The following is an 8,286-nucleotide window of genomic DNA, read 5'->3' on the forward strand; positions in this document are numbered from 1 at the left end:
AACATACATCAGACCTCTGTTTATTGATTACAGCTCCATGACCAATACCATCAACTCCTCAGTATTAATCACCAAGCTTCTATACCTGGGCCTCTGTACCTCTATCAGCAACTGGCTACTCAGCTTCTCATCAGCAGACCATAATCAGTACAGATCAGCAATAACATCACCTCCAAGCTGAGAAACAACACAGGTACACCTCAAGAATGTGTGCTTAGCCAGCATCCTTGGAAGTAATGGAAGTTACAAGGAAATAATGCAATATAACTGTGCCAGCAAGCAGCTGTATTTTGGTATAGAAAGAAAAAATAAATCAATTACAGTAAATATATGTATATTAGATTAAAAATAGTACAAAAGAGAAAAATACATACACATATCCTGGGTAATAAGGGTCCTTAATAATGGACACCACCTTTCTGAGGCACCAAAACTTGAAGATGTCTTGGTTACTATGGAGGCTAGTACCGAAGATGGAGCTGACTAATTTTACAACTTTCTGTAGCCTCTTTCAGTCCTGTGCAGTAACCCCTGCCCTCCACCAGGCAGTGATGCAGCTTGTCAGAATGCTCTCCACGTTACATCTATAGAAGTTTGAGTGTTTGAGGTAACAAATCAAATCTCTGCAAATTCCTAATGAAATATAACTGCTGTCTTGCCTTCCTTATAGCTGCATTGATATGTTGGGATCAGGTTAGATCCTCAGTGATGCTGACACCCAGAGAACTTGAAATTGTTCACTCTCTCCACCTCTGATCTCTCTATGAGGATTGGTTCGTGTTCCCTCGTTTTACGCTTCCTGAAGTTCACAATCAGCTTTTTCGTCTTACTGACACTGAGTGCAAGGTTGTTGCTGTGACACCACTCAACTAGCTGGCATATCTTGCTCCTGTAGGCCCTCTCATCTCCATCTGAGATTCTACCAACAATGGTTGTATCATTAGCAAGTTTATAGATGGCATTTCAGCTACACCTAGCCACACAGTCATGGGTACAGAGAGGGTAGAGCAGTGGGCAAAACACACACTCGAGGTCTGCCAGTGTTGATGATCAGCAAGGAGGAGGCATTATCAGCGAGGAATGCAACAGGTCAGGCAGCATCTATGGAAAAGAACAAACAGTCGATGTTTCTGGCCATGAGCCTTCATCCGAACTGGAAAGGAAGGGGGAAGACGTTTGAATAATGAGCTTGGGGGAGGGAAAGTAGTACAAGCTGGAAGGTGGTAGGTGAAGCCAGGTGGCAACAGAGAAAAGGGAATGGCTTTTTACAAGAGACGACGGGAAGAGATATAGCCATGGCAACTGGTAGATTTATAAAAGGTATCAGTAGATAGCTTGTCTCCAGCGATGGAGACAGGAGATATCAAGAAAGAGGAGAGAGGTGTCAGAAATGGACCATGTGTATTTAAGGGCTGGGCAGAATTCAAAGGCAAAGTTGATGGAGTTGACAAGCTCAGCGTGGGTGCATGAAGCAGCACCAATGCAGTGCACAAAGAGTTAGGGAGCATTTCCAAGCAACATGGACTGTTTCACATGGCCAATAAAAAGGCAGGCATAGCTAGAACCCATGCAGGTGGTCACGACTACACCTTCAGTTTGGACGAAGTGGGAAGAGCTGAAGAAAAGTTGTTGAGGATGAGGACCAGTTCTGCCAGACAGAGCAAGGTGGTAGTGGAGTGGAACTGGTCCAGTCTGTTGACAACAGAAATGCAGAGCTTTAAGGCCTTCTTGATGGGACATAGAAGTGTACAGGCACTGGACATCCATGGTGAAAATGAAGCAATCAGAGTCAGGGAATTGAAAGTTATTGAGGAGATTGTGAGCACGTGAAATGTAGTGGACGTTGGTGGGATGGGTCTGAAATAAGGAAAGTGTGGTTTTTCTCTGAGTCTTCTACTTTCCTTCCACAGTCCAAAGTCATACCAGGTAGGTTAACTGGTCATGGTAATCAAGGTTCTGGAGTTGCTGCTGCAGTGTGGCTCGAAGGGCCGACTCTGCACTGGATCACTAAAATAAGACGATTCTGTGGACGCAGGAAAGACACTCCGATGGTAGTTTGCCTCCCAGGTGCCAGGGTCCGGGATGCTTCTGATCGTGTCCAGGATATCCTGAAGTGGGATGGTAAACAGCCAGAGGTTGTGGTACATATTGGTACCAACGACATAGGTAGGAAAAGGGAGGAGGTCCTGAAGACATACTACAGGGAGTTAGGAAGGAAGTTGAGAAGCAGGACCTCAAAGATAGTAATCTCGGGATTACTGCCTGTGCCACGTGACAGTGAGAATAGGAATAAAGTGAGGTGGAAGATAAATGTATGGCTGAGGGTTTGCAGCGGGGGGGAGGGATTCAGATTTCTGGATCATTGGGACCTCTTTTGGGACAGGCATGACCTGTACAAAAAGGACGGGTTGCACTTGAATCAGAGGGGGACCAACATCCTAGCAGGGAGGTTTGCTAAGGTTATTGGGCAGAGTTTAAACTAGAATTGCTGGGAGGTGGGAACTGAACCAAAAAGACAGAGAAAGGGGTTGTTGGCTCACAAATAGGGAGAGTGCGAGAGGGAGGATAGGCAGGAGAGAAAGCTCAGACCGATGGTTTGAGATGTGGCTTATTTTAATGCAAGAAGCATCATGAACAAAGCAGATGAGCTTAGAGCGTGGATCAGTACTTGGAGCTACGATGCTGAGGCCATTACAGAGACTTAGATGGCTCAGAGGCAGGAATGATTACTTAGAATGCCAGGCTTTAGATGTTTCAGAAAGGACAGGGAAGGAGGCAAAAGAGGTGGGGGCATGGTACTGCTGATCAGAGATAGTCTCATGGCTGCAGAAAAGGAGGAAGTCATGGAGGGATTGTCTACAGAGTCTCTGTGGGTGGAAGTTAGGAACAGGAAAGCGCCAATAACTCTACTCAGTGTTTTTATAGATCACAGGGACATAATAACATAACAGGGTTGTCGTGGTGGGAGATTTTAATTTCCCAAATATTGATTGGCATCTCCTTAGAGCAAGGGGTTTAGATGGGGTGGAGTTTGTCAGGTGTGCTCAGGAACGTTTTCTTACATAATATGTAGATAAGACTACAAGAGGAGAGGCTGTACTTGAAAAATGAATTGAAAAATTGGGAAATGAACCTGATCAGGTGTCATGTCTCTCAGTGGGAGAGCATTTTGGAGATAGTGATCACAATTCTATCCCCTTTACCACAGCAATGGAGAGGGATAGGAACAGGCAAGTTAGTAAAGTGTTTAATTAGAGAAAGGGGAAATATGAGGCTATCAGGCAGGAACTTGGAAGCATAAATTGGGAACAGATGTCCTCAGAAAAATGTACGTCAGTAAAGTGGCAAATGTTCAGGGGATATTTTCGTGGCATTCTGCATATGTATGTTCCAGTGAGACAGGGAAAGGATGGTCGGGTACAAGAACCGTGGTGTAAAAAGGCTGTTGAAAATCTTGTCAAGAAGAAAAGCTCACGAAAGGTTCAAAAAACTAGATAATGACAGAGATCTAGAAGATTATAAGGCTAGCAGGAAGGAGCTTAAGAATGAAATTAGGAGAGCCAGAAGGGGCCATGAGAAGGCTTTGGCGAGCAGGATTAAAGAAAACCCCAAGGTATTCTACAAGTATGTGAAGTGCAAGTGATTAAGATCTGAGAGAATAGGACCAATCAAGTGTGACAGTTGAAAAGTGTGTATGGAACCGGAGGAGATAGCAGAGATACTTAATGAAAACTTTGTTTCAGTATTCACTACGGAAAAGGATCTTGGCAATTGTAGGGATGACTTACAGTGGACTGAAAAGCTTGAGTATATAGACATTAAGAAAGAGGATGTGCTGGATCTTTTGGAAAACATCAAGTTGGATAAGTCTCTGGGACTGGATGAGATATAACCCAGGCTACTGTGGGAGACGAGGGAGGAGATTACTGAGCCTCTGGCAATTATCTTTGCATCATCAATTGGGAGAGGTTCCAGAGGATTGGAGGGTTGCGGATGCTGTTCCTTTATTCAAGAAAATTAAAATTAAAGAAAAATTAAATTAAATTCAAGAAATTATAGACCAGTGAGTCTTACTTCAGTGGTTGGTAAGTTGATGGAAAAGATCCTGGGAGGCAGGATTTATGAACATTTGGAGAGGCATAATATGATTAGGAATAGTCAGCATGGCTTTGTCAAAAAGCAGGTCGTGCCTTACAAGCCTGATTGAATTTTTTGAGGATGTGACTAAACACATTGATGAAGGTAGAGCAGTAGATGTGGTGTATATGGATTTCAGCAAGCCTTTTGATAAGGCACCCCATGCAAGGCTTATTGAGAAAGTAAGGAGGCATGGGATCTAAAAGGACCTTGCTTTGTGGATCCAGAATTGACTTGCCAAAAAAGGCAAAGAGTGGTTGTAAATGGGTCATATTCTGCATGGAGGTCGGTGACCAGTGGTGTGCCTCAGGGATCTGTTCTTGGACTCCCACTCTTTGTGATTTTTATAAATGACCTGGACGAGTCAGTGGAGAGATGGGATAGTAAATTTGCTGATGACACAAACATTGGGGGTGTTGTGGATGGTGTGGAGGGATATCAGAGGTTACAACAGGACATTGATAAGATGCAAAACTGGGCTGAGAAGTGGCAGATGGAGTTCAACCCAGGTAAGTGTGAAGTGGTTCATTTTGGTAGTTCAAATAAGATGGCTGAATATAGTATTAATTGTAAGACTCTTGGCAGTGTGAAAGATCAGAGGGATCTTGGGGTCCAAGTCCACAGGACACTCAAACCTGCTGTGCAGGTTAACTCTCTGGTCAAGAAGCCATACGGTGTATTGACCTTCATCAACTGTGGGTTTGTTTAAGAGCCGAGAGGTAATGTTGCAGCTATATAGGACTTGGAGCTTACCTTTTGAATGTACTCAAATGCAATTGTTGCCTAATTTCAAAGGCTGTGGTTCTGGAGTAAAAAAATAAGTAGAGTATTTTCCCACTAAAGACTAGTGTCACCCCAGTAGAAAGCCTCTCGATCAGTAATTCCCAACCTGGGGTCCTTGGACCCTTTGGTGAATAGTAGGGGTCCATACCATAAAATAAAAGGTTGGGAACCTCTGCTCTACATGGACAAATATTCATGCAATGATTCAAGCAGCAGCTTTTTCACCTTTTGTTAATTAACTCTTTCATCTCCTGATGCGCATTAAACTAATCTTTGGTAGATGAACCAAGAGTCTTTTCACTGTAGTTAATTATTGTGTGGCTTCAGGACATTTCAGATGCTGAAAGTGCTCTGCTGCTCTTGCTGGTAAGGAGCTGTTTGTGAGTTACTGCCTGAGTAGAGCTGTATTACCAGGCTCCTTCAGATACTCATTAAAAGCCTCTGACTATCCACATGATCAATGCCTCTCATTATCTTGTACACCTCTATCAGGTTACCTCTCATCATCCATCGCTCCAAGGAGAAAAGGCCAAGTTCACTCAACCTATTCTCATAAGGCATGCTCCCAATCCAGGCAACATACTTATAAATCTCCTCTGCACCATTTCTATAGTTTCCACATCCTTCCTGTAGTGAGGTGACCAGAACTGAGCACAGTACTCCAAGTGGGGTCTGACCAGGGTCCGATATAGCTGTAACATTACCTCTCGGCTCTTGAACTTAATCCCACGGTTGATGAAGGCCATCGGACTCCTCTTTACCACAGAGTCATTTGACCAGTGTTTAATTGTCTCCAAGACAACCCTGTTAAAGGCCATTGTGCATTTGGGAGACAAGGTTGGTGATATGCCTATTATACTTTACTCACCTCTTAAGTCATTGTCATGGAATGATAAAGCATGGAAAAAGCCTCTTCCTGTAGTGAGGTGACCAGAACTGAGCAAAGTACTCCAGGTGGCATCTGAACAGGGTCCTATGTAGCTGCAACATTACCTCTCCGCTCTTAAACTCAAACCCACAGTTGATGAAGGCCAATGCACCGTATGCCTTCTTAACCGCAGAGTCAACCTGCGTAACAGCTTTGAGTGTCCTATGGACTTGGACCCCAATATCCCTCTGATTCTCCACACTACCAAGAGTCTTACCATTAATACTAAATTCTGCCATCATATTAGTCCTACCAAATTGAACCACTTCACACTGGGTTGAACTCCATCTGCCATTTCTCAGCCCAGTTTTGCATCCTATCAATATCCCACTGTAACCTCTGACAGCCCTCCACTCTATCCACCACACCCCCAATCTTAGTGTCATGATCAATTAGTTCACCTAAACTAACTATGGAATTAACAGACATCTGCAAAACTCACACACCCTTTACTATCTCCTGGGAATCCCTGGGTTTTGACTGGTTAAAATGGATAAGGCTGTGGAATGCCAGGATAAATTGATGAATGGAAGAAGCATGTATCATTTCTTAATTTATTCATCTGTCAGTGCCTTCCACCACATGTGGCATGCTCCTAAGATCCCACTCTTGCATTTAAACAAGGGAGAAGCAAGTTATCCTTGATCCCAAGGGAGGCTAAACTATTTGGAGGAAGTTAAAGTGCACAAATTAGCACGTTTTCCATGTAATAATAGTCACTGTACTTCAGAAGTACAATTGACACAGAGGTCTGGTGATGGCTTGAGATCACAAAAGAACCTAGATAAATGGAGGTTGCTGCTTCATTTGGAGAAAAGGTCAAGGATTCGTGCACCAGAACTAGAATTTAATTCTGAGTCTGATGGTTTGTCTGCAAAATGTTTTAAGAATGACTTTAATAAGTTGAAATGAAAGGTATAAAATTAGAGAGCAAGTGAGAGTTGTGAATCAAACACCAGAGATAATTCAATGGTCCATCATTGCTGATAGGATAAAGTACAGAAACAGAAAAGGATGACTAAGTAACTGAAGCATGTATAGAAAATCACTGCTCTCTCAGGCCTCTAACACCTTCTGAAAGGGTCTGATCTTTCAAATAAGAACAAGAAAAATAAATACAGAAAAAATTTTACAAGATGTTGCCAGGATTTGAGGACCTGAGTTATAAGAAAAGGTTGAGATCATAGGTTAAGGGTGAAAGGTGAAATATTTATGGGGAACCTGAGGGGCGAGCTTCTTCACTCAGAGGGTGGTGCAAATGTAGAAATAGCTTGTCAGCAGAAATGACGAATGCGAATTCAATTGTAATATTTAATATTTAACAGTTTGAATAAGGGGTATGCAGGGCTATGTTCCAGGTGCTAGTTGATGTGACAAAGCAGAGTGACAGTTTTGCACAAACTAGATGGGACAAAGGGTCTATTTCTCTGCTGTAGTGCACTTTAACAAGTATGAACAACTGCAGCATTTTTATATTACCTGTACTGATTTACTTGAATTTATTGAGGTGATTTGCTACAGTAAACCTCAACACTTCAAATCTCTTGGGATTATTTATGACACATTGTTAGTGTTTAATTTAAAGGAAAAGTAGCAAATAGTTACTTACTAACTGCTAGGTAAAAATATGCATTAAAAAAACTTATTTGGTGAAGGATTAAGAGGTTATTATCTATTTTTCCATTCCTCATCTCCCAGACATATATGGCCTGTATGCAGGTCTAGACAAATTTCCCAGTTCTTTCAGAGTAAACATATTGATTCTATTTATCCATTGACCATCAATTTCTTAATTCTGATTTGCTAAGGGAAAGAATATTTTCAACTGCTCTAGACAGTAAAGGATTTGCCCAATTGTAATCCCAGTGTTTAACTTGGGTCTTAAATATCCATAGGATATTAGATTTGGTATCATTCAAAAGACACAATGAGACATCAGTAGATGAATCAACCTTCAGGATGTAAGAATGATCTTCAGCACAGATTAGTTTAGCCCTCACAGTGAACTATTGTATATAAATAAACTTGCAATAAAAAGTTAATGATAAAATATCTGATGCAATGTCATTCAGCTGATTTTATAATTCAAAAATAATATTAAACAATTATGAAATGTTTTGCTCTTAATAGCCAAATCGTGAAATTTTCTGCAAAATAAATTAGTTGAGAAACTTGTGATGGCAAAAGACTTGGTATGCTTCCTGCAATACTACCTCTACACTAGCCACATTTTTCTCAGTAATTTATATTACAAATGAGATCAAGTTACACAATCTATTTTCCTTCCCACTTTCCCTTGGTTCTCTGCAGTGCTTCTAAGTATAGTGCAGATTGCATCAGACTCTACCATGTGCAGTATAGGAACACCAAAAAGCTATGAAATATTAGTAGAAACATGAGAGACTGCTTTATTTGGTTCAACTAAAAATAGAAGCCAA

At 41.8% G+C, this 8,286-nt stretch overlaps 1 protein-coding gene across 2 annotated transcripts in view; it reads right to left on the bottom strand.

The window, feature by feature from the left end:
• Positions 1–8,286, bottom strand: part of mib1 (MIB E3 ubiquitin protein ligase 1) — a 148,937-nt gene that overhangs the window by 47,404 nt on the left and 93,247 nt on the right. The window lies entirely within an intron of this gene.

Source organism: Hemitrygon akajei, chromosome 1, assembly GCF_048418815.1.
Source record: "Hemitrygon akajei chromosome 1, sHemAka1.3, whole genome shotgun sequence".
Classification (NCBI taxonomy): domain Eukaryota; kingdom Metazoa; phylum Chordata; class Chondrichthyes; order Myliobatiformes; family Dasyatidae; genus Hemitrygon; species Hemitrygon akajei.